Source organism: Aotus nancymaae, unplaced genomic scaffold (assembly GCF_030222135.1).
Source record: "Aotus nancymaae isolate 86718 unplaced genomic scaffold, 86718_ANA_hifiasm-v0.15.2.pri h1tg000053l, whole genome shotgun sequence".
Taxonomy (NCBI): domain Eukaryota; kingdom Metazoa; phylum Chordata; class Mammalia; order Primates; family Aotidae; genus Aotus; species Aotus nancymaae.
The window spans coordinates 7,964,518-7,989,829 of NW_026988467.1; the positions used below are offsets into that span (position 1 = coordinate 7,964,518).

The 25,312-nt window shown below is 53.8% G+C and overlaps 1 protein-coding gene across 2 annotated transcripts in view; it reads right to left on the reverse strand.

Moving 5' to 3' along the window:
- CASZ1 (castor zinc finger 1) overlaps positions 1-25,312 on the reverse strand; it is a 161,847-nt gene that overhangs the window by 129,485 nt on the left and 7,050 nt on the right. Inside the window, exon 1 of one of the 2 annotated variants that reach the window (XM_064363255.1) lies at positions 24,458-24,534. The exons of the other annotated variant lie outside the window; for it this stretch is intronic. The gene's annotated coding sequence lies outside the window, so the exon portion shown is untranslated. Of the gene's footprint in view, positions 1-24,457; positions 24,535-25,312 lie in introns of those variants that run through there. 2 annotated transcript variants of the gene reach the window in all.

Sequence of the window (25,312 nt, forward strand, 5' to 3'; positions counted from 1 at the left end):
GAATGTGGGTACGGGGAGGCACCCATCACCTCCCCAAAGGAGGGGAGACACTGGGAAGTGAGGGGAAAAGACTTCTATCCAAGAGAGTACGGAGTGGAAGATCAGGCCAGGGTGGGGAGAGGACAGAGCGCTAATGAGCAGATTTCATAAACCACCCGAGTGAAAACAAAAACACAGACGTGAGCATTGCCCAACTCCAGGGCTGTATGGAAAAGGAAAAAAAAAAAAAAACACAATAAAAAATCCACATCTTAATACAAAAATCCTCCACGATGTGTTGTGGCACGAAAGTGTTTTTCACTGCATTTTTCATCTGTGATCTCACACGGCCCACGACGGGTACGCCCAGCGCGGCAGGTATTCGACGGTACACAAACAGGGCAAACACACACAATGAGCCCAAAAAGGGCAGTCGATATGCAAATCGGTCCAGGCTTCAGGGGACCTCCGGTGACGGCCTCATTGGTCCTGTACGTGGGACCCTTTACAGGTCTGAGGGAGGGACAAATGGGGCAAGAACGCAGCTCGAGTGCAAGGAAACATGGAAGGTTCTGTCCAGTCCTGCTGCCGGCAGGGGACAGGGAGGGGACCCACGCCCCAGAGGCCCCTCCTCCGATTCATTCACCCCACGGTTACTATGTCTCCTTTCTGTTCCACCCCTCCCCCCTTTTAATTGTTGGATGAGTTTACAGAGCTGTGTGCCAAAAACAATCAACTCCAGGGAACAGAGTTATACAGAAAAGGGCGTGTCGCCAGAGGGAGACGGATATCCATGGAAACCACCACCTTTTCACGGCAGCCTAGGTGAAGCTTGGGCGAGGGGACGTGTGGGGGCTGGGGAGACACGCTCCACTCAGAGCAGGGCCCCAGAAAATGCAGGGGTCACTGATGATCTATCCGAGGGAGCTAAATACCATGCAGAGGGTTAGAAAGTGGAGTCAGTCACAAAACACACGTTCAGCACGTGCACACACACACACACACACACACACACACTAACACACACACCGCTCTGCCAGATCACTGGGCAGCATGCCACCATGGTTAAGCACACAGACTCTGGAGCCAGACTGCCCAGGGAAGAATCCAGACTCTGCCACTCACAAGCTGTGTGGCTCTGGGTTAACGATGTTAACCTTTCTGTGCCTCAGTTTCTCCATCAGTAAAATGGGGATAATGGTAGTTCCTTTGCATACGATCATGAGGATTAAATGGCTTCTCATGTGTAACTTGCTGAGGACAGTACCCTGGACCAAGTCCCCTAGAGCCACCAGACAGGGCTCAGACATCACAACCAAAGGCTTAGGTGCTTCTGGCCGGGCTGAAGGTGGGGGGAAGGTGAGGCCTGTGGTAACACCCGGCCAGCGGGAGTGCCAGCGAGCAGGGACTTTACAGCACCACACAGTAGGTGCTGTCAAGCATTTGATAAATCAATCACAAAGCCTAAACGCAGAGAAAGAAAGGTTTCTAGACCCTGCCACAGAAGAGGAAAATGATAATAGTTCATGTTTATTAAGCATTGTGTGCTCAAGATTTTAATATATGAATGCATGTAGCCGTCACAAATTAATATCTATAACCTGCGATGAGGTAGATGATTATCTCAACTGGAGAGTGGAGGGTTGAAGAACTGGGACCCAGAGAGGGATGTGCCCCATCCAAGGTCACACAAGGGGACATGATTTAACCCCAATTGCCCGAGGCACTACACGGCTTAGTAAGGTAGGTGGGGAGAGAGCAAGGGAGGGAAGCGCATTCGGGAGGTCCTCTTTCCCGACTGGCCTTAGAGGTAGAGCGGTGGGACCTAGAATCGTTCTTCCCAAACTTCACAAGGAAAACAGAATGCCTCTGCGCCCGTGACTGCTGCTGGAAGGAACGAGGAGTGGGGAAAAGACGGGGTGGTCAACAGGCCTGGGCGTCCGCATTCCTCATGCGTTCCAACCCCAGTCCTGACCCCAGGAGACCAGCGATGTCCTCTGACCCTTGCCTCTACCCAGGCAGGCATCTCCAGAATCAGGACGTCCCGGAAGGCAGACAGCAGAGCTTGGGCCCCATCTCCCCAGGATGGAGGCCCAAAGCCTGGGACAGGCCCTATTTCCAGGTCACAGCCCTGTAAACAGCCTGATTTTCCACCTTCCCAGAACCCAGGCAGGTCCCTGGAGAGGACAGGGCAGGGGCGAGGGGAGCACAGACCTCCCCTATTGCAAAGTCAGGCCCAGGGAGGCTGGGGAAGCAGGGAGCTGGAGGAGTCAGAGGCTGCCTGCCCCGAGAGGTCCGGTCCACACCTGCTGGGAGACCAGGCTTGGTGGCTCAGCCCTTTCTGTCATCGACAACCCAAAGTCATTCAGATATTTCCTCTCTCACTTGCTTTTTTTAAAAAAATTTAATGTTCTCTATAATTCATCCATCCCAGAAGATAATCGATAGAGCCCGTAATGAAAATCTGAGCCATATTTTATGACCCGCTGCGAGCAGAAAGGGCCACATCAGCAGGTCCGGTTGCGGCTCCCCGTCTCCGTCTTGCCCACTGCCCCGGGGATCACTTCCCCTGCTGGCCCTGCCCACAGCCCTCGGCCCACGACCCTGGCATCACCCCAGCCTCCCAAGGCCCACTCCAACCCTAGCCACAGGAGGGTCACCCACCACTGCAAGGCCTTCCTGGAGCAGCCCCCAGACCTGGGACCCCAGCCCCCACCCTGGGATCTCACAAGTGTCTTGACTGAGTCAGGGCGCTTCCGGGAGCCGGAAGACCCTCACAGGAGCGGGAGGCCTGCACAGGACTCAGGGAGCCAGACCCGCCTCCACCATGCTGCTCCTGAGGGGGCAGGCCACCCTGCTCTCAGGGGGCTCCCTCAGGGGCCCCCCGGGTGCACCTTGCTCAGGGCAGGGCGGGTCGTTGTTGTTGATTCGCTTGTTTGTTTTTGAGACAGGGTCTCATTCTGTCACCCAGGCTGGAGTGCAGTGGTGCAATCTCGGCTCACTGCAGCTTCCACCTGCTGGTTTCAATCGATTCTCCTGCCTCAGCCTCCCAAGCAGCTGGGATTACAGGTGCTCACCACCATACCCAGCTAATTGTTGTATTTTTAGTAGAGATGGGGTTTCGCCATGTTGGCCAGGCTGGTCTTGAACTCCTGACCTCAAGTGATGTAGCTGGCTCAGCCTCCCAAAGTGCTGGGATTAGAGGCGTGAACCACTGCACCTGGCCTACTGTTCATCTTCACTCCCTCAACCAAGGCCCTCCTCTCCCTGGACTCCAGCCCTCTGGGGTGAGTGCTGGGGATCCTCCAGAGTGCTGTGGGGAGCGGCCCCTTCTGCCCAGCCAGAGCCCACTGTAGGGGAGGGGAGGCAGAGCCCAGGGCCTTGCCCTGGCATCACCACTGAGAGCCAATCAGTCGGCCAGGCTTGCTCTTCCCAGAATCCCTCACTGCCTGGCACCAATCAGAGAGCACCAAGGGCAGGTGCCAGGAGGCGGCAACTCCTGGGGACCAATCAGAGCCCAGAGGATGCATCAACCTCCCAGAACGACAACTCAAGCCAAGCTAGGCACGGTGGCTCACGCCTGTAATCCCAGCACTTTAAGAGGCTGAGGCAGGCAGATCACTTGAGGCCAGGAGTTCAAGACCAGCCTGTCCAACATAGTGAAACCCTGTCTCTACTAAAAATACAAAAATTAGCCAGGTGTGGTGGCAGCACCTGTAATCCCAGCTACCCGAGAGACTGAGGCAGAAGAATCGCTTGAACCCAGGAGGCGGAGGTTGCAGAGAGCAGAGATCGTACCACTGCACTCCAGCCTGGGCGACAGAGCAAAACTCCATCTCAAAAAAAAAAAAAAAAAAGAAAACTCAAGCCGATAAGAGAGTGTGATTCAGCCACACTATGGAGCACTATGCAGCCCTTACAAGACACTTAGCAAGGTGGGAGACGGTTCAGTGAAAGCACTCCAGTGTGGTGGAGGACGCTGTCCCACACAGCAGCCACTGGCCACATGTGGCTACTGAGCACCAGACATGCGGACAATGTGACTGAGAAACTGAATTTCCAACTTTCTTTTACTTTAATGAATGAAAGTTTAAAGAAGCTAGAGGCTACTGTATTGGCTAGCACAGGTTTAGATAGATAACTCATCAGTGTAAAAAATTTAAATGTCTATTAACCCAAGATAGTGGGAACAGTCATTATTAATGATAATAACAGAAACAGAAATCATTCATTTTTTTTTTTTGAGATGGAGTCTTGCTCTGTCGCCCGGGCTGGAGTGCAGTGGCATGATTTTGGCTCACTGCAACCTCCACCTCCCGGGTTCAAGCTATTCTCCTGCCTCAGCCTCCCGAGTAGCTGGGATTACAGGCATGGGCCACCATGCCTGGCTAATTTTTGTATTTTTAGTAGAGATGGGGTTTCACCATGTTGGCCAGGCTGGTCTCGAACTCCTGACCTCAGGTGATCCACCTGCCTAGGCCTCCCAAAGTGCTGGGATTACAGGTGTGAGCCAGCACACCCAGCCATAAATAGTATTTAAGGGTGCTATGTGCCAGGTTCAGTGCTAAGTATTTTATGTATGGATCATTACCCTAAATCAAGGACCAGCCTGCAAGATATATTCCATTAGTATTCCCACTTGACAGATGAGGAAACTGAGGCTGGGAGATGTTGAGTGACTTACTCAAGGTCATACTGCTGGGTGGCAAAACCAGGGATTACGGCCAGGTCTTTCTGTCTCCCTAACACAAAAAACACATTTTTAAATTCTTTTCTTTTCTTTCTCTTCTCGTTTTTCTTTTCTTTTTTTGAGACAGGGCCTGGCTCTGTTACTCAGGCTGGAGGGCAATGGCATGAACTCAGCTCACTGCAGCCTCCACCTCCTGGGCTCAAGTCATCCTCCCACCTCAGCCTCCCAAGCAGCTTGGACTACAGGTGCACACCACTACGCCCAGCTAATTTCTGTATTTTTTTGTTGAGACAGCGTTTCACTATGTTGCCCAGGCTGGTCTCTAACTCCTGAGTTCAAGTGATCTGCCCTCTTTGGCTTCCAAAAGTGCTGGGAGTACAGGTGTGAGCCGTCAAACCTGGGTAGCATTCTTTTCTTCATACCTTTTTTTTTTTGTATTTTTCAATGCACCATGAGTATGAGTTATAATCAGGAAGAAAACATGTATTTTTAAAAAGATCCTAAAAGGAGGCAATTCCTTTTTTCCCAGCAACAGAGTGTACGGAGGGGTTACTGGGGCCCCAGCCAACTGGGCCCCTAGCTGTGGGGTAGGGAAAGGGGAAAGGAGCCAGCAGTGTGGTCCCAGGCCCCCCCTGCCCTGCATGCTCCCACTGCCCAGATGGCCTGCACCCGGGAGCCCTGAGCCCACAGATGATGCTGGGCCTGCCATTCTCCGGCAGCCAGGCCACCGGTGGGACCCAGCTTCCTCCCAGCCCCACCCTGAGTCAGTTTCTGACAGGTTTCTCTGCAGTTTTGCAATCATTACCTAGCTCTACATCTTAAAGACGGCAGCAAGCTATGGGGCCATCTGCAGCGTCAGCCCACACCTCTTTTGCTTCGGACCACCCTTTCCCTCTCCCTTCCAGAAAAGCCAGTGCTCTCAGGATAGCGAGGAACGCTGGGCCAGCAACCCCAGCCCCAGACCCACTATCCGCCATGGCATGTGCAAGGAGAGAGATGCTTTTCCCAGGAGCGGTGGTCACTGCCCCCAAGCATCTCCTCCTGGGATTGCATCTAGGTTCAAAACAAGGGGGACAAAGCCAATTCCCTTGAAACGTCAGTGATGCGAGGTCAGGAGTTCGAGAGCAGTCTGGCCAACATGCTGAAAATCCGTCTCTACTAAAGATACAAAAAATTAGCCGGGAATGGTAGCCCGTGCTTAATATTCCAGCTACTCAGGAGGCTGAGGCAGGAGAATCACTTGAACCCTGGAGGTGGAGGTTGCAGTGAGCTGAGATGGCGCCATTGCACTCCAGCCTGGGTGAGAGGGTGAGACTCCGTCTCAAAAAAAAAAAAAAAAAAGAAAGGTGATTGATGAAGGCGGAACAGCCAGAAATGGAGGCAGGGAAGGTCCCTAGTGGCACCTGCTTTTTATCTATAGCCCCAACCTGGGGGTGCGGGCGAGGGAGCAGCCACCCCACTTGGTCTGGCTTCCATGTCAGCTTGTTTTTCCCCAGAGAGGCACAGATTGTTCTGGTTTCAGGCAGGTTGGGGAGGTGTGGGGAGGAGGCAGGATGAATGTCCTTACTTAGAAGTTTTTTCGTTATGATGGTGATTATGGATTTTGGTTCCCTCCTGTCTTCAGTTCTCTGCCGTCTCCCATCTACCTTCAGTTTCCCTTGGATTTCTGAATTTATTTTTGGGGTTGGTTTCAGGTGTTTCTAGGTTATCAAACAATCAGCCCTGTGAGGTACGCTGGGTGTTTCCAGAAATTACATCACAAAAAATCATGCAATTAAAGTGAAGGGAAAAAAACATAGCTGTTGCTTAATTTTGTATTTTAATTAGCGACTTATTGTAAATGGAGACTTTTAAAATGGAGGAGCCTAGTAATGCCAGTAAACAAGTTTTTCTAATGAATTAATTTCACCTCTTTCCTCCTCCTCCTCCTCTTATTCCTCCTCCTCACCAGCCCAACTGTCAACCTCTAGATTTTCTCTGGGGCCTTATTTTCTTTCTTTTCTTTTTTTTTTTTTTGAGACAGAGTTTCGCTCTTGTTACCCAGGCTGGAGTGCAATGGCTCAACCTCAGCTCACCATAACCTCCACCTCCAAGTTCAAGTGATTCTCCTGCCTCAGCCTCCCGAGTAGCTGGGATTACAGGCATGCGCCACCACACCCATCTAATTTTGTATTTTTAGTAAAGACAGGGTTTCTCCATGTTGGTCAGGCTGGTCTTGAACCCCCGACCTCAGGTGATCTGCCCGCCTCAGCCTCCCACAGGGCTGGGATGACAGGCGTGAGCTGCCGCGTCTGGCCTGCCCCTTATTTTCTATTCTACTTCTTGATCTTTGCTCAACACATATGAGAAAAAAGAACATCCCTGAAATAAAATCGGGAACTGCTTGGCACCCAGGACTCCCCCTGGAGCCCAGCTTCCAGCCTTGACAGTGAGGACGCCTGCTGAGGACCCGGCATGAAGTCGGCCACGGCAGTCCCTTGTTCCGTCTCAGCCCTGCTTGCTGCTGCCAAGGCCCTCTTGACCGACCCCCAGGGACCTCCCCACTGCTGTCCGTGCCCTGATATCAGCAAAGGACAGAGAGACAAGCCGGGAGCAGCACTGACTGCCAAGGCAACAGTGAGAGGGTGGGAGCACGTGACAGCCGGGGGGAGCCTGCAGGAACAAGGTGAGGAGACCTGGAGAGAGGGAGGCTCGGGCGGGCGCTGTTGTGAAACCCAAGACACCTCTGGTTGCCTGCAGGAAGGAGGAGAAGGGGCACGGGAGGGAGAGAGAAGAGGCAGCCTGGAGCTAGGGAGAGAAGCTGAAATGAGAAGAGTCTGCCCAGGCCACATCGCAGCTGGGAGAAAGAACGCACCCATCAGTCCCAGGCACCCCCAGAGGGCTAGACTCAGGCTGCTGCCATTGGCCACATGCCCCCACTGGTCTAGAGTTCTGCTCCTTCCCCATAGAAACTTCCCAGCTTCAAGGGAGGAAGTGGATTGGTCTCTTTTAGCCTTGTTTCTGGGAGGGAAGGCTGAGGACCAAGTGTGAGAATCCTCAGGGGTCTCACACACCCCGGGGCCTGAACATGGAGAGAGGAAGGGTCAGAGGGCATCCCTGCTCTCTGCCCAGTCCTGCCATCCTGGGAAGGGCAGCACATCCCTGGATGTTCTCCCATGGGGAAGACCCCGGGAAGCTGCCTCTGCCACACATGAAGAATGGTCACCACTGTGTACCTCAATGTCCCTGTTCCCTGGGGAGCACGTGGACCCTCCTGTGACCTCAGAAGCTCAGCCCGTTGAAGGACGGTGGAGTGTCCACCTGAGTGCCACACGGGTGCATGCCTCCTCCCTAATGCTGTCATCTAAACCAACGCAGAGACCCCGTAAAGGAACAGGTTTGCTTTACAGACTCTCTCCCGGGATAGAACCCCACACTGGCCACTTTTACTCTGAGCATGAAGAGCAGTGCGGGTGGGCTCAGCAAGGGCTGCCCCTGGCCCTCTCCCTCCCACCTCCTCCCCCTCGCCTCTGACTTGAAGCCCAGTCTGGGACCTCTCCCTGCCATTACAGCAGATGGCCTCAAGACCACATGGCGGAGGATGGGGCTCCCGAAGGCTCTAGAACACCTGGTGGCAGAATCCTGGCCCCTACTCACTAAGATTCCCAAAGAAAGGAAGGAGGGGAGGAAGTTAGGAGCGTGGAGAGGAAGGGGCTGGGTGCCCGTGTCATCGAGCACCGGTGGAAACCCAGACCCAAGCCCACGACAGATCCTGCTCGGTGCGGCTTCAATCAGAAAGGAAAGCTCCCATCAAACATAGGCTGGGCAGGGATGTGGGCACTGAGATTAGGGATTTGGAAAACCATCTGAGGAACCCGGCCTGGGAAGACAGCAGCGGGATTTAATACCTTATCCCGGCTGTCTGGTAAACACCCTGAGCCATCCTCACACTCCGTTAGGCAGCCTCGGATCTTCAGGTGTGCCGGCGACGGGCAGGTAGAGACAGAAGTGGGCAGAGACAGGAAGGGAGGGAGTGTGGGCTGGGGAGGGGGCGGGGGTGGAGCTGGCCTGGGAGGATCGGATGGGTGGCAGCCAAGCCAGACAGTCAGTGAGACAGCTGACAGGTGGCGGGGAGTGGGGCCCGGGAAGGGAACGGGTGAGCGGGGGTCCCGAATGGGGGTCTCGCACACCCCGGGGGACCGAATGTGCTGAAAGGAAGGGTCAGAGACTTGTGGGCAGGCCTCGGGCTTCCAGCTTCTTGGGATACCTGGCGGAGGGACACTATGGACCGGGCAACAGGCTCCCCCAAACCAAGCAGGACGAGGCAGCAGGTGGGGGTTCCAGCTTCTAGGGGCGGCTGTGGTCAGACTGGACAGCATTTGTGTGTGTGCTTGTGGGTTACCCTGTCCCCAACTCTCACACACACACACATCCCATGCCATAAAGCAACCCAAATCACTCCAAATGGAGCTTCCTTCTAGTCCAGGCTGGGGCTGCCCTGTGCTGAGAAGAGGCTGCAGGGCAGGAGCAGCCCTGTGGCTGCTCAGAGGGGCCTCACCTCTCCAGAGATGGGCTGGGGAGATCCAGGGCAGACGAGTAGAAAAAGAAGCATCTGGGGGTCCTGGCAGCTCCGTGTGGTGGTCCGGGGCAAACCGCCTTAGCCCTGACCCCATCACAGAGGTGGGACGCGAAGGAGTGGGCAGGTGCCTGCGCAGAGGCCAGGCACTCCTGGTGTCCTCCACCGCCAGGCCCGCAAGGGGCACTGCGCTAATCTCGTTTTCCCATTTCCGTCTGCCTGTGGATTAATTAGAGTTTGGGTGGAAATCCACCTGGGGTGTCCCCCCGCCTGACACCGTCGCTAAATCCTCGGGTACACATGGTGCACCTCCCAACTTTTGGAGAATCGGAAACCATTTCAAAAGCTAAACAACGTGTCACTTTTAAATGTTCTCAACTCCGACAGCTTTAGACAGCACACTGTCAAATCTGCCCTGGCCTTGGCCGCCTCCATCAGTCACGGGCCTCCCTCTCCGTCCCTGAGATTAGTGATTAGGAAAAAAATCCCACCACCAGAGCCTCCTATGGAGCCTGCAGAGGAAAAGCAGGGGTTCCCGGCCTGTTGCAGGGCTGGGTTTAGAGTCCTTTGCCTTCTACACATTCCTGAAGCCCCATGATCCCAAGAAATCCCATCCCCAGTCCCCCAATCCAAAAGGATCACCAGGAGGCCCGATGGAGACTTTTTCTGCTCCATTAACAACTGTGCAGAGCGCTGGCCCTGCCGCTAGAGACCGGCCTAGCCCTTGGGCATCTCCTACAGCCTGAGTCAACGAAGACCCCTCTCGTCCCCAGATGTGACCCTGTAGACCTAGATGAACCACCAGGAGAGGCTGGAGGCCTGAGCCCTCCCTCCTCTGCCCCAGCGCCAAGTTCCCTACAACCCGTAAGCACGTCCTGACACTCAGTCAAGGGAATGAATCCCCAGGGGTCTCCTGCAACCATCTCTGTTCCAGCTTCTCTTCCCGACTCCTCCAGTCTCTCCGCTCTACTCTGGCCCTGCCAGAATCAACAGTTTAAATCTTTGCACGAAACACACACACAACACCCAAACAAGGGAGACCGAGAGAAGCTCACCGGACCCACGGTTGGGGCTGGAAACCAGCGACACCGGCTCACCGTTTCCCCCGCACCAGGCAGCCAGCCAGAAAACCCTGGGCAATACACACCGCAGGCTCTGCCAGACATTGGAACACTTGTTCGGTTCCCTACCCTTTGGAAGCCGGGCCCCCAGCGCATCGCTTTGGGCCATTGCTGCCGATAATTTTTCAGAGATAAACAAACCGGTTTGGATAAAACAAGATCCAACCTGAATTCTTCACCCAAAACTTAAAATGAAACTCCCCTATCACCCCTTTCCTTCCCTTCTCCGCCTACCTATAACCATCATCTACTTCCCTCAAATTTCAACAACTTAGTTTTTTTTTTTTTTTTCTCCTTTTACTAATTCAGTCCTGGCTAGGCGCGGTGGCTCACGCCTGTAATCCCAGCACTTTGAGGCAGAGGCGGACTGATCATCTGAGGTCAGGAGTTCGAGACCAGCCTGACCAACATGGTGAAACCCTGTCTGCACTAAAAAATACAAGAATTAGCCGGGTATGGTGGCGGTGCCTGTAATCCCAGCTACTCAGGAGGCTGAGGCAGGAGTATTGCTTGAACTGGGAAGTGGAGGCTGCAGTGAGCCGAGATCACGCCTCTAGCTTTTGGGTTCCTAGACACTACAATGTCTGGGACCATTGGCTCCATGTGAAGGATGCTGGGGCTTGAGAAAGTTCTGCCCAGTTCCTCCAGTACGCCTGGGTTGGAAGGGAGAAGGAGAAGGTGGGACCTCAGCTGGGTTGCTTTTCCCTGGTTCCTTTTGGGCTCAAGATCTCTCCTTCATGCTCTGATGAGCTCTTCAATCTTCAGCCCCTTTGCAAGTGGATGGGTGTGAATGGGACCAGACCAGCTGGCCTACTTGCCCGCTCTAGGCACAGAGGATAGGGGTGCTCAGTTACCTTTCGGGGTTCAGTAGGTTAATAGAGGCCCAATGTCAGGACAGGAAGGAGGCCAAAGGGCAGAGAGGAAAGATGAAGCCCGGAGCTCTGTGGCCATGAGTGTCTGTCTGCCAGCTGTGTGTGTGACATGCCGCCTACACGTAGACTCATTCATGCCTGACATACCCTCACCCATCACCCCGTCCCAACCAATCAGGCCCCCAAGGACCCCCACCCCGGCCTCTCCGTGTGATACTGTCTGCTTCCTGCCCTGAGCTTGCCTGGAACCTCCGCCAGGGCTCCCGCCTCCCAAGTCCCCATCAGTGGGGTCTGCTCGGTTCCTGTAGCTAATTTACACCCGTCAGGGTTTAAAATAGCAGAGGCATAAATGAAAAGTCCAATTTCTTCAAATTTGCATTGTAAAACCATCCTTCAACTTCCTTGAAATAAATTTTACTATTTTATTAGTGCAAACAAAATGGTAATAAAACACTAATACAGCGTCTTGTATCCAGGGGAAGAGCTAAAATTAACATAGAGCGAGCAGTGTTTGCTATTACATTCAATTACCTTTTTACTTGAGATTTACATTCTCATCCCCTTAATCTCCATAGTAGTGCCTTCAAAATCATTCCTCCCAGGCTCTGCCCTTCCCAAGCCCCCACAGCTGGAAGCCAGGCCTCCGGCCCAGATGGCGCTCACCCCGGGCATGGAGCCTGCCCCTTTCTCCACAGCTGCCTCTTGTCACAGGGTACCACTTCTTTCCCCTGCTTGTAATTGTCTCACGTCTCGGCCTCTCAGTACTCGGCAAGTTCACACCAGAGGGCTCCGACATGAGACACATCCAGACAGGCAGTGATCAATGAGCAGGTGCACGGGGCTCGGGCTGGGGGCACTGCCCGCTGAGCCTGCAAAGGCTCTCCCTGGTACCAGCTAGGGGTGGGAGCTCCTGGGAGCCCTGGGGAAACTGGCATCTCTGGTTTGACAGGTTGTGGGAGAGGGCTGGCTGCATGACACAGCTGTGGACTCCAGACGGCGGCAGGAAGCTCCAGCCATCCTGAAGTGGGAAGGGGTGATGGCACTGCCAGGGCCAGCCCTCTTGCTCTTCAAGCCCACGTCTTGGGATATGGCTGCTTGCCAGGGATGGAGATGGGGCTAGAACCACCTCACCTTCTCACCATCCAGTGCTCTTTCTTCAACAGAGGCAGACCCCAAAACCAGTCACCCCCCAAACACAGCCCCACCATCTGATCCCCTAGGAGGGCCCATTTTCTTCCTGGAACTAGAGGAAGCATCATTCCACATCTGGAACTGGCCTGTCTCACCCTGAGCCGGTGGGGGAGATGATCGTGTTTTCAAGTGTCTCAAAGACGGGGTCCTAGTTCCAGACCTGTCACTGGCTAGCTAGCTGTGGGGACTGCAGCACCAAGCAACATCCCTCTGGGCCTCAGTTTCCCCACATGTAAACCAGGACAATAACCTGTGAGCTACCTTCTTCACAGGAAGGGTCATGATGTTGGAATGATCACACAGGCACCTCTGAGTCCACCCGAGCCTAGGAAGTTCAGCTGGGAGTCTGTTCCTGAGCACGGGACAAGGACCACAGGGTTGGTACCCCCGTGAGGACCAAGGAGAGGGGTGCCCAAGTGCTGGGCCAGGCCACCTCTGACCTCTGTGACTTCACCCTCCACCCACAAGCCTCCTTTCTCTTACTGGTCAAACCACCGCAACATTCCCACAAAATCCTCTGAGCTCACGTGGAAGGAAGAATCGCCAATCAGCCCGGGATCCGGCCACAGCACCGTTTCACTCAGGGCAGGCCTGGGGCAGGGGACCAAGTGGTAACACGGAAAACAGTCAGAAGGACCTGTTAATTTTACTCAGCCCAGCTACTACAACCAGAGGGGAATGAAGTGACACACACAACACAACCACACACCCACACACAATCTCATACACAACCGCTTACACTCATTTTCACACACAACCACACACCATCTCACACACAATCTCACACACGCCATATCATACAAAATCACACGCAAAACCACATACCATGCCACAATTACACACAACACCATACACACCCACTCACACAATCCACATAAAATCACAACTGTGTATACAATTCACACAGTCTCACAACCACACACCATCTCACACACAATCTCATATACATTCACTCATGATCTCACACAATCACACAATTTCACACCAACTCACACGCAGGCACACACAATCTACCACACCATCTCACACTATGTCACAACCACACACAATCTCACATACAATCACACTATCTCACAATCACACAATTTCACACACACACACAATCTACCACACCATCTCACACTATGTCACAACCACAATCTCACACACAATCTCACGTACAATCACTCACGATCTCAATCACACAATTTCACACAAACTCTCACACACAGACACACACAATCCACCACACCATTTCACACAATCTCACAACCACACACAATCTCACACACAATCTCACGTACAATCACTATCTCACAATCACACAATTTCACACAAACTCACACACAATCTACCACACCATCTCACACTATGTCACAACCACAATCTCACACACAATCTCACATACAATCACTCACAATCTCACACAATCACACAATTTCACACAAACTCTCACACACAGGAACACACAATCTACCACACCATCTCACACTATGTCACAACCACATACAATCTCATACACAGTCTCACAGTCTCATATACACTCACTCATACAATCACACACAATCATATAATTTCATGTAAAATCTCACATACTAACACACAATCTCATTAGGTCACACACAATCTCACATACCATCTCACATAATCTCACAATCACAACTTCACAAAAATCTCACACACAAGCACACACAATCTCACATACCATCTCACACTATCTCACAATCTCACAATCACTGACACAATCTCACACACAACCACAATCACACACTACCTCACACACAATCACACAATCTCACACAGCATCTCCCACAAAAACCTCACAATGGCACACAATTTCACACAAAAGTCACACACAAGCACATAATCTCACACAACCACACACAATCTCACACTCCATCTCACACACTCATACACAATCACTCAATCTCAGATGCAATCTTACACACGATCACACACACAACCACACACAATCTCACACATAATCACACAATCTCACAGTCTCACAATCATAGTCTCATACACAATCACACACACAATCTCAGACACGATCATGTGCAAAACGATTTACACATGCACACAATCTCACACCCGCAAAACAACACAGGATCTCACACACACCCATTCCCAACTCCCCTCTCCCAGTCTTTCCTCCTGAATCTGATTCCTAAAATGTCTTCCAGTGGATTCCAAGAGGGGAGCTCCAGTCCAAACCGTTCCAAAGCAAACACATCCTTGCTCCTCCTGATCCACCTGGAATTCCAGGTCCCCCTGGCAGAGTGGCTTCTGGGACACTGTGGGGGCAGAATCTCCTTTAATCCCAAGTGGCAGTGGGGGCAAAGGCTGTTGGCGGTTGGGCGACTGGCCAGAACACCAGGGACCCGCCTGGCAGTCCTGATCCCAGCCTGGCCGCTGGCTGCACCCCTTTCTCCCGGGGCCCCTGAGTCCCAACTCCCAACACATCCTAGCCCAGAGGTGAGCATCACAAACAGCTCTACCCACCCGCAAAGAAAAGGCCAAGCCCACCGCAAGAAGCGAAGGAATCAACCCCACGCGCTCAACGTAGGGAGTTTTCTCTGGTTCACACTTATTTCTTCCTCCCCACAGGTGAAACAAAAGAAAGTTTGTTGTTGAGGTTCAAACATTTCCTGGGCCTTGTCCGAGTCCTACCTTGTTTTTCTTTTCCTTTCTGTCTCCCCTCCAGCCCCACCCCGCCTTCCCTGCCTCCCCACCTTGAATAAATAAAGCGCCCAAAGCTGGCACCGGCTGGCGAGGAAAGTACGAACTATCTCGTAATTTTATATATACATATATTTTTTTAGCACACTGGCCTAGGGTTTTGGGCAAAGGACAAAAGCTATTGTTGCCCAGCACGGCACGGAGGGCTGAGTCACCGATACGCCTCAGCTTCTCGAGATCTCATAGGTTTCTGTGGCTGGCACAGCCGGTGAGCTCAGCGCCCTGCGGGGGCCGTGGGTGCAGGCGCCCTCTCGCCTGGCGCTGCCCCGCCCCCTCCCCCTCGCCAGGGCTCCCTGCCGGGCCGACACGTTGGCTTTGTTGGTTTTTAATCATAGGGGGGAATTTAAATAAAATGTTGTGAAATAAAAAAACAAATCACCGTAGTCCCACCACCTAACGCTATAATTTTCATTTTGGAGAATCACCTTTCAAGTGCTCTCCAGAAGCATTTGGATTTTTATATAGTTTCTCTTGCGGCGTGCACAGCACTTGGCATTTGGTGTTATTTTTTCGCTCATATCATAAACATTTTTCCATGTTTCGAAACCATCCTTGGATGATGATTTGTACAGGTCACACTGTATTCCATCGTGCTCTTCCTGGGCCGGCCCTATGAGGTGACAAGGGGAGGCCTCTCTCGGAATTGAATGGTTCATCTGCGAGATTCCAGCCAAGGTGGGGGCTTTGCCTGGGTGGTCCAGATCACCTGGCCCTTGGGGATCTGACCTGGGAATGTGTCCCTGGAAGATGGGGAGAGGCTCCACCAACACCCTGCCCACCCTGAACCGGGCCACGAAGTGCACTGGCCCTTGTGCCCAGAGAGACGCAGGTTCCAGCCATGATCCTCATCCTCACAGTGACCTTCACTCCCCACGAGCTCCACTCCCTCTTTATAAAGCGCCCTGGCAGGCAAAAGGCCCATGACAACGCTCTGCTCTCCATTTTTATATCTGAATATCTCAAAGCACTTAGCAAAGACTTTCATTTTCTCATTACCCCAAGGAGAGGAGGTCATTCGGGAAAATGGTACAAATATTCCCATTTGTCAAAAGCAAGGAGGAAGTGAGTTAAAAGGAAAATTCTACCACTTAACTGAGCAAAAGCTACCCAGGAGAGAACACGGGGGTCCTCCTGCCTCTCCATGCACCCAGTTCGCCTTCTCCAACGCAGTTTCAGGCACGTCATTACCGAAAACGTGGCTGGGAGCCAAAACCAGGTTTCCATTTTGCCAAGAACCAATCCCTCCCCGGTGGCCCCAGCTCAGGAGACCCTCTTACCTCATTCGAGATCTCAACCAGGACCATATTCTTTTATGATTATAGTTATGTAAAATACATGTTTAATAAATATAGATAGTCATGAGGGGGACACTAGACAGAAATACACCAGACACTAAACAAGGTTGGCTCATGAGGGTTAAGTTAAGGGTACATTTCTTTCCCTTTGATCTATTTTCAAAAACTGTTTAAAACATGGTTTTATTTTTCCAGTACATAGGGAAAAGTGTGCATTTCCGAGTCAGATCCACCAGCACTGGAACCCTAGCTCTCCTTTAACCAGCTAGGTAAGCTCAGGTAAGTGACTGAACCTCTCAGAGCCTTATTTCCTGCCAGGTGCAATGGGAATCAAACCACTGCCTGCCTTGTGTCTTTCAATCCCACAATAAGTTACAGCACAGCAACTGACACACAATCAGCCTTCAGTAAATGTCTGTTTCCTTTCTCTTTCAATAAAACGAAAATGTAAAATCAACTCGGCTTCCTTGCTGCCCTTGGGGACAGAGGCAAGACCCTTCTCCTGCAGACCCTCTCCAACTTCATCCACACCCCTCACCAGCCCCTTCCCTCCCCTACTCGCCCCACTCCAGCAAATCCCCAGCACACAGACCTCAGGATGCTGGCCCCAGCTCTCCTGGGACTTGCCTGGAAGGCGAGGAGGGGGCTCTGGGAGGAGAGAAGCTCCTCCTCTGACCTTCTCCACCAGCACAGGCCCAGGCCAGCCCCTCCAGCCAGCACACAGGCCTCATGCGATGACTCGGAGGACACGCTGGGAGATCCCTGGGTTTATGCCTTCTTGGCAGCCACCCTCTGGGAACAGGTGCCAGGCTGCAAAGGCCACCTGCTCCTGGGGGGGGGGCAAGGGCCACACTCCCATCTGCGAGGAGAGGCCAAAGAGAAACCAAGATGGCGCCAGCGCCTGGGAGTCAGCTCCTCCCTGGGCAGGCAGTCCAGGTCAGCCCAGGGACTGCCACCTGCGGGGCCAACAGCTCAGCCTTGGGCACTGCAGGCCTTTTCCCTGCTCCCTCCAGGGCTCTGTACTGGGCGGACACGTTTGCCTGGCTATTGGCAAACATGCTCCAGCAGATTTGTGGTGGCCACAGCCTCTGGCCTTGGGGTTCCTGGAGCTCAAACACGGGGAGCCCTCTGCCTTACTGCCTTCGTGATGACAGATGGCAGGACAGAGTAGAGACAGTGCTAGCAGCAACGATAGCTGCCCCTCATCGCCATGTGGCAGGCCTGTGCCAGGTGCCTTTCCAGCGTTATTTCATTTAATCCTCACACCAACCCCATGCGACAGTGCCATCATGAATCCTCTTTTACTAGTGAGGAAACTGAGGCTCAGAAAAGCCAGCGATAGGTCCAAAGTCAGAGTTCCAATAAAGTAGAAACTAGGGATGTGAGCCCATGTATGTTACCACTATCCTCCAGCAGGGCTCCTAAAACAAGCAGACTCCACCCGCCTTTCCCAGAAAGAGGCCTCTGAGCGGCCTCCCTAGCCCGCTGGGGGCTCAGACACCCCCTAGGAGCAGGCAGGCTGTAATTCTGCAGAGACAAAGCCATCTCCGTGCCTCTTGCCCTGCAGGAATAGGGAAGACACCACCCCTCTAGGGAGACAGGTTGGTCAGGCTGAAGAGCTGCTGTGTCACAGACGAGAAGCGTTACTGGAGGGGTATGTGCAAGGGGGAGGTGTTTCTTTCCCTGCAGCTCCTAGGAAAGTGAGGAGGCCTGGGGACACGGGACCATTGGCAAGATGGCCTGGTACTAGCAGGTATCTACTGACTGATGTACTGGAGTGGACACCGTGGGCTGGAGAATGATGGAGGTGGGGCCCTTTGCATCCATGAACCCTCAACATTGCAATCCTTCTTTACAAACCAGGCATAAGACCACCTTAAAATGGTGTACTCTTTCTTTTAAAATTAAAATAGGTCTCTAAGAGCAGGCTGGACACAGGGAGGAGGCCAGACAAAGCCCCCACGGCATGAGCCACCAGCTCCCCAGCTGCCAGGGACGAGGTCCTGGGACCCAGCAGCAGGTCCCATGAAAGCTGGTGGAGCCGAGCAGGGTGGGGGCCGGGGGGGTCACCCGGGACAGACAGTCTCCAATCATGCTGAGCACAGCACATCACTTCATTCAGGAACCCAGAGTAAAATGTACAGCTGGGTCTAGAGTTGATTCAGCCCTTAACTCGTTCAGGATCGCTGGCGGAGCCACCGAGGCGGCAAGGGGAGGGGGGCTGGTCACCTGGGGGAGGGGGCTGGGCCATCCCTGGGAGGGGGGCAGGCTGGGGCACGCCCCTGCGGATCATGTCTGATACATGCAAAAAGAAATCATAATTATTTGCAAAAATCCCTCTGAAAACCAAACCAGCATTGGGAGTTGAGGGAGGGATGAGGGAGCGTGTGTTAGGTGGCGGGCGGAGGCGGGGGGAGCTTGTTTTCTACCCACTGCCAAATTCTCATTGACTGTCAGCTCCAATCCATTTGGAACTCACTGACTCAATTGCCTTTTCACGGGGAAAGGAGCCGGCACAATGCAGGGGACTTTTCAGCTTCACATTAGCACACAGGGCGCTGGGCAATGTCCGGGAATCCACACTCAACACCCTCCCGGGGCCGCTGGCCACCCCCGCCCCCAGGCAACCCAGCCAGCTCTGCCAGGACACATCTGCTCACCCCTGTTTTCATACTTTGGGTTTTATTTATTTACTTTTAATGGCTAGGCCACTGGAGAAGTAAGTGTGTGTGTGTGTCGTGTGTGCATGTGTGTGTACATTTGCACACGGGCACACTTGTATGTGTCGGGAGACACAGGGGCTCTATCTCCCCAGAAGAAAGGCCTGTAAGAGTTCATTCCAGAGCAGTTCCAAGTCTTCCTCTGCCCAAAGAAAGGAGGGATGGAAAGAAGAAATCCAAATTAAGTTTCCAGAAGGAAAGGATATGGCGGGGAGAGGTTCAGTGAAACTAAATCTGGAAAGGGTCAGTTATGGATGAATCCACATTTACTGGGGGAGTGTCCCTAAGAACTCTGCAGGCCTAAACACTCTTCAATCATCATTATGAAAACAATATCGGCCGGCATGGTGGCTCACACCTGTAATCCCGGCATTCTGGGAGGCCTAGGCAGGTGATCACTTGAGGCCAGGAGTTCGAGACCAGCCTGACCAACATGGTGAAACCCCATCTCTACTAAAAATACAAAATTAGCCGGGCATGGTGACCCACACCTGTCATCCCAGCTACTCGGGAGGCCAAGGCAGGAGAATCGCTTCAACCCAGGAGGCGAAGGTTGCAGTGAGCAGAGATTGTGCCACTGTACTCTAGCCTGGGTGAAAAAAGTGAGACTCCGTCTAAAAAAAAAAACCCTACAATTATAATCATCACGATAACGATAGTGGTCCCCATTTTTCAAGTGCTCACCCTGTCCCCTCACTCTGTCAAGTGCTTTCCGCGTCACCTCCACTAACGATCACAAGAACCCAGTGAGGCGGCACTGCTGACTGCCTGCCCAATTCCACAGGACTGGAGAGGCGAGCCCCGGGCCCAACGTCACAAAAGTCCCAAGTGGGGAAAGAAGGGCTTCAACCCCGTTCTGCCTCACTCTAGAGCGGCCACCTCGCCCTGCCCTGGGAGAGAGGAAGTCTGTGGCAGAATCAAAACAGAAGATGCCCTGGCACCACAGAGGCCTTAGCCCTGGGAGCCCTCACAACATCTGGGGGTGCCCTGCCCTCCATCTCTATCACTGTCCCATGGGGGCTCCTCCATATAGCCCAAGCTCGAGGGAAGCATCCCTTGGAGGGAAGCTGCCAACAGCACTTCCTGCGATGATGGAGGTGCTCCATCCGCGCTGCCCCATGCAGGAGCTCCAGTCGCACGTGGCTGCGGAGCACCTGAAATGTGGCTTGTTCACTGAAGAACCAAATGTTCAGTTTAATTTAAATTGCCACGTGGGCTAGTAGCTGCTGCAGACCCCACACCCTCCAGCTTTCTCCCTACCTCCTAGCCCAAGAGCTATTTTGTTTTCTGTTTTTTGAGATGGTGTCTCGCTTTGTTGCCCAGGCTGGAGTGCAGTGGCATGATCTTGGTTCACTGCAACCTCTGCCATCTGGGTTCAAACAATTCTCCAGCCTCAGCCTCCTGAGTAGCTGGGATTACAGGCACACACCGCCACACTCGGCTAACTTTTTCTGCATTTTTAGTAGAGACGGGCTCTCACCATTTTGGCCAGGTTGGTCTCGAACTCCTGATCTCAAGTGATCCACACACCTTGGCCTCCCAAAGTGCTGGGATTATAGGCGTGAGCCACCGTGCCCGGCCCCAAGAGCTATTTTGGAAATAAACTAAAAGCATCCAAGGACAGGAGCATGACCTGCCAGGAGAGGCCCCACCTCAGTCAGCAGACCTCTCCTCCGCTCCTTCATGGCCTTTCAAAAATGACCAGCCAGCCTCCAGCTTCTCTGCCTGCCTGACTTCCTTGTCTTTCTTGCCTGCCTGTCTGCCTGCCTCCCTCCCTCCCTCCCTCCCCTCCTTCCCTCCTTTCTTCCTTCCTTCTTTCCTCCCTCCCTCCCTCTTTTTCTTCCTTCCTTCTTCCCTCCCTTCCTTCCTTTTTTCTTCCTTCTTTTCCTCCCTCCCTCTCATTCCTTCTCTTCCTTTCTTTCCTTCCTTCTCTTTTTCCTTCCTTTCTTCCTTCTTTCCTTTCTCCTTCCTTCCCTCCCTCCCTCTCTTTCTTCATTTCTTTCTTAGAAAAAAGCATCTGTTTAATTAGATAAATCCTCCAAGCACGTGGCCTGGAGTTCGTCATGGAAATTAACCTGCTTCCAGATCTCAGATAGTGAAACAAGAACCAGGGTGATTTGGCATAGCGCAGTGAAATGGGAGAGGCTGATGGAGTTTCATACACCTCATCTTCCATAAGTGCCCCTCGCCCCTCCAGTGCCCCCCGCTCCACAGCCTCATGCCCTTGCTTCCTTAGGTCACTGCCTCCGCCGCACCTCTGCCTCTTCTCCTGGCCCTCCACCCAGGCCTGGGGAGCACCCATCCCTGGGGCAGGTGGGAAACCTCGGCTCCTTCCATGCAAGGGCCTAAAGGGAAACCCGTGGTCCTCTGCCCCTTGGCTAAGCCCTGAGCCTCGGCAATTAGCTCAGGCTGAGACCCAACTGAGGCTCAGCCCACTCTGGCTGCTTCATCCTTGTCCTGCGCCCCTACTACGTGCTGCTCCCTGGCTGTGTTCGATCCGTGAAATGAAGCTTAAAGTAGAACCGCAGCAAATGTCAGCTGGGATCCTCTCATCTAATCCTCACGGTCCACGTGGCGGGAATTCCACCTCCCATTTTACAGATGCGGAAACGAAGGATTCGAGGAATGAATCTGTCCGAGTTGGGGCAACACGATTCACATTCGGCTCAGCCTGGCTCCTGATCCCACGCACCGGTCCCTCGGCCAGCCACACAGCCTCCATCTGCGAGATGCCCTCATGGGCACGACTCTGGGATCGCCAGCACCCAGGATTCAGCTCACACAGGCAGAGGCCACGAGTGCCTTGGGCCAGTTTCCAGGATCTGCCCCAACGCCACCCCACCCTGGCCTTTCATCCCAAACAGCTCTCGTGACGACCCACCTCACCCCACTGAGCTCCAGGAGCGCTAGGTCTGGCCAGTATGGGAAAGAAAGAGCAATGACCCCTGCCCCACTTGAGGGACTGACTCTGCACGAGGGCAGAGTCTTTATCCTCATCCCCTCCGGACCCAGCAGCAAAAACACCAGGAGGACCCCAGGCAGGCCAGAGAGGTGAAAGACACAATGTGGAATTTCTGCCCGACACCACGTCACCCCGCGCCTCATAGGGTCCCAGCCTCAGACGGACAGAGAGCAGGCACTCCCGGTTCCCCTCTCCATGGTAATCCCTGATAACCACGAGGGCTTCCGTGTCCTCTCCCGAGTGGGTCTGTAACACACACAGGTACCAGGCCTGGTCCAAACACTTCACACGTCTTAGCTCATCTAACCCTCACATCAACCCCACGAGGTAGGTACTACTATGCCCATTTCACAGAGGAGGCACAGGCTAGTTAAGTGACTGAGGCAAGGTCACACGACTTTGATCCCCAGCTCATTCGTTCCAGAATGCACCATCTACACCACATCCAGCTCCTCAAATGAACCTGTTGGCTCCAGAGGCACAAAACAGCAAAGCACACCCCATATCCCATTCTGCCTGAGAAGCAGCGCCCCAATCCAGCCCCAAGTTCCCCATGATAAGATAACAGACCTGCAACCTGACACAAACATGTAACTCCAGCAGCGCACGGGACGTCCAGGCCCATGGCTTTCTGGAATGGAATTCACAGGGGTCCCCTTTGAGACCGATACCATATTGCATAAAACCCGCCTCCTCTGACCTTGGGGACACCTTGCACTTGACAATGCCAACCATGATGAATTCTTTGTTACGTTTAATTACTTTCATCAGGACAACCCTCTAAGGGTGCTAGGGTCAGAGGCCATTTGACAAGAGAGGAAACTAAGGCCCAGAAAGGTAAAATGACTCACCGGAGGCCACCCAGTGATTTACTGCAGAGCCAGAACGAGAACAGGGTCCCCAGACGCACGGCCTATCAGGCCACACCTTGCAAGACCCTAAGTGTGGGGCTGGAGGAAATGCAGGGGAGTGGACAGTAAGACCTGAGTGGAGCTCGAGGCCACCCGTATCTCACCCAGTCCCCCAATCCCTAGCCAGAGATGCTGGGGCCTGACCCATGGCCTCCCCAGGGATCAGATTTCCCCGAAATTCCCAAAGGAGCTGTGGGGACGAGTGGGCCCGGAAATGGCCCTCACATAGCTAGCTGCACAGCTGAGCTCCCCGGGGCGAGGGGGGCGGACAGAGCTGGAGACGCTGGCACAGCCCTCGTGGGTACTCTGCCAGCAATTAGTGCTGGGGAAGGGTGCCAGCCTGGCAGAGCTCATTCCCCCACCCCTTCTCATTTACACACGCGCATGATCACACACACGCACACACGCACACACATGCACACACGCTCACCCACCCAGAGACCAGCAGCAAAGAGGCAGCAAGGCTTCTTTTCGGTAAATCTCATCAGCAAGGCACACGTGGGGCATGCAATTTGGCCATTACTGCTCTTAAACAACAGAAAAGCAGAATCCACCCACCATTAACCCATCCTGCTCTCCCTCCGGGCTTCCCACTGGCTCTGGCACCAGCCTTCACCTCTGACTCCCACACACCCCGTTTAAAAGCTCCCCAGAAGTTGCTTTCCAAAAGAAACACAGAGTCTAAACATTTTTTTAAATATGGTAAGTGCAACCTGAATTGTGCTGTTCTCCACGCTGACCTCTCTCCACAGAGCAAACTACCCAAGGTTCGAACATGACCTTGGCTAAGACCGTTGCTCAAACATCCTAGAATCCCTGAGAACATCAGCTAGGTAGGGAGATGTGCTTATCCAGAACAGTCCCTTACGCGTGTCCAAAGGCTGTGCCATTAAGGGGATGTATCCATTACCACGGATGGGAGAACCGGGAGAGCTGCCTTTGGCCTGGCTTGGGGCATCGCTACCTGAGCAGGTGGGGTTCTTCAGAGGGCAACCTGAGTGTTAGCCTGATCCACCTATGGGGTCTCCTGGTGACGATATGACAGCTCTCTCCTCTCCCAATACAGAGGCGGGCAGCTGGGAGGTGGTGGGGACCGATCTTGCCTCCTCCCTCCTGCCCCCGCTCCCCGCCTCTTCCTGGAGAACTGGAAAGGCCACCAGAGCAGGGGGCCCTAGAGGGTCCTTAGACTGGGTTTATAAGATCTGCAAAACCCCTCAAAGTATAAGCAATATTTATGCTTATGAGATTTTTTTATTAAGAGGATTCTCAAAGGGGGCATGTGGACTCAAAAGAAGAGAAGAAGCACAGCCCAGAGACCCCCGCCCCCTCCCCCCCGGGCTCAGCAGTGCCTCACACCCAGGTGGCCAAAGATGGAGTGGGCAGAGACCACAGACAGGACTCCAGTTATCCCAGCAGCAAGCTCCCTGACTGCTGCCTCCTCACCCGGGAGCTGCTCCGGCCTCATCCTCGATTTGCCTGGAAGCTGGTCACTGGGAAGGCTGGTCCGGGAGCTGTGCCATGCCCTGGGCCAGCGCCCTCCCTCCTGTGCACCAGGGCTGCCTGCCCAGCCAGCAGAGGCATCGCACAGCAGAGCCCACCAGCGGGGACGAGAGGGCAAGCCAGCAGCCGCTGCCGCTCTGGAGAACCTCGCAGATCCTCTAAGCCACCTAGTGTCCAGAGCTGAGCTCCAGCCACCACGCTGTCCCGTCTGCTTCCCAGAGCAGCCACTGCGGGAGAGCCCAAGGGGACAGCAAGGGGGAGCCTGGTGGGGGACAAGCCTCCTCTAACCCTACTCCTACCTGGGCCTTCTCCAGGGACCTGAGGCCAGGGGGCAGGGGCCAAGCTGGCTGGGGACACGGCTCCCAGAAGAAAGCAAAAACCCTGTGGCCCCAGCCCACACCCCCCCACCCAAGGCAGGGCTGTTCCCATCACCTCTGCTCCTTACCCTAGCAAGTCCCTCTATCTTTGAGATCCCCTGTGTCATATCAGACAACCCATCCTACCTGGGACATCTTGGGGTTCCCCCAACCCCAGCCTCCAGGCCTCCTGAGGAGCCTCCCAAACCCTGGGCCTGCCACTCCCCCAGGGCTTCTGGGCGCCCCCCTCCCACCCCCTCCTCTGCTGTCTCTTTTCTCTGTGTCCTCAAGACTCCTCTCACCTTGAGAAGTGTTAGGATTACCCAGCATTTACACTCAATGCGCTTCCTTATTCCTTAAGACTTATTAAGAATGATAATGAGTTCCGAAGGAGCGAGGCGTCCCTGTCTCTCTCCCTGTCTATCCTTCTCCCTCTCTCTCT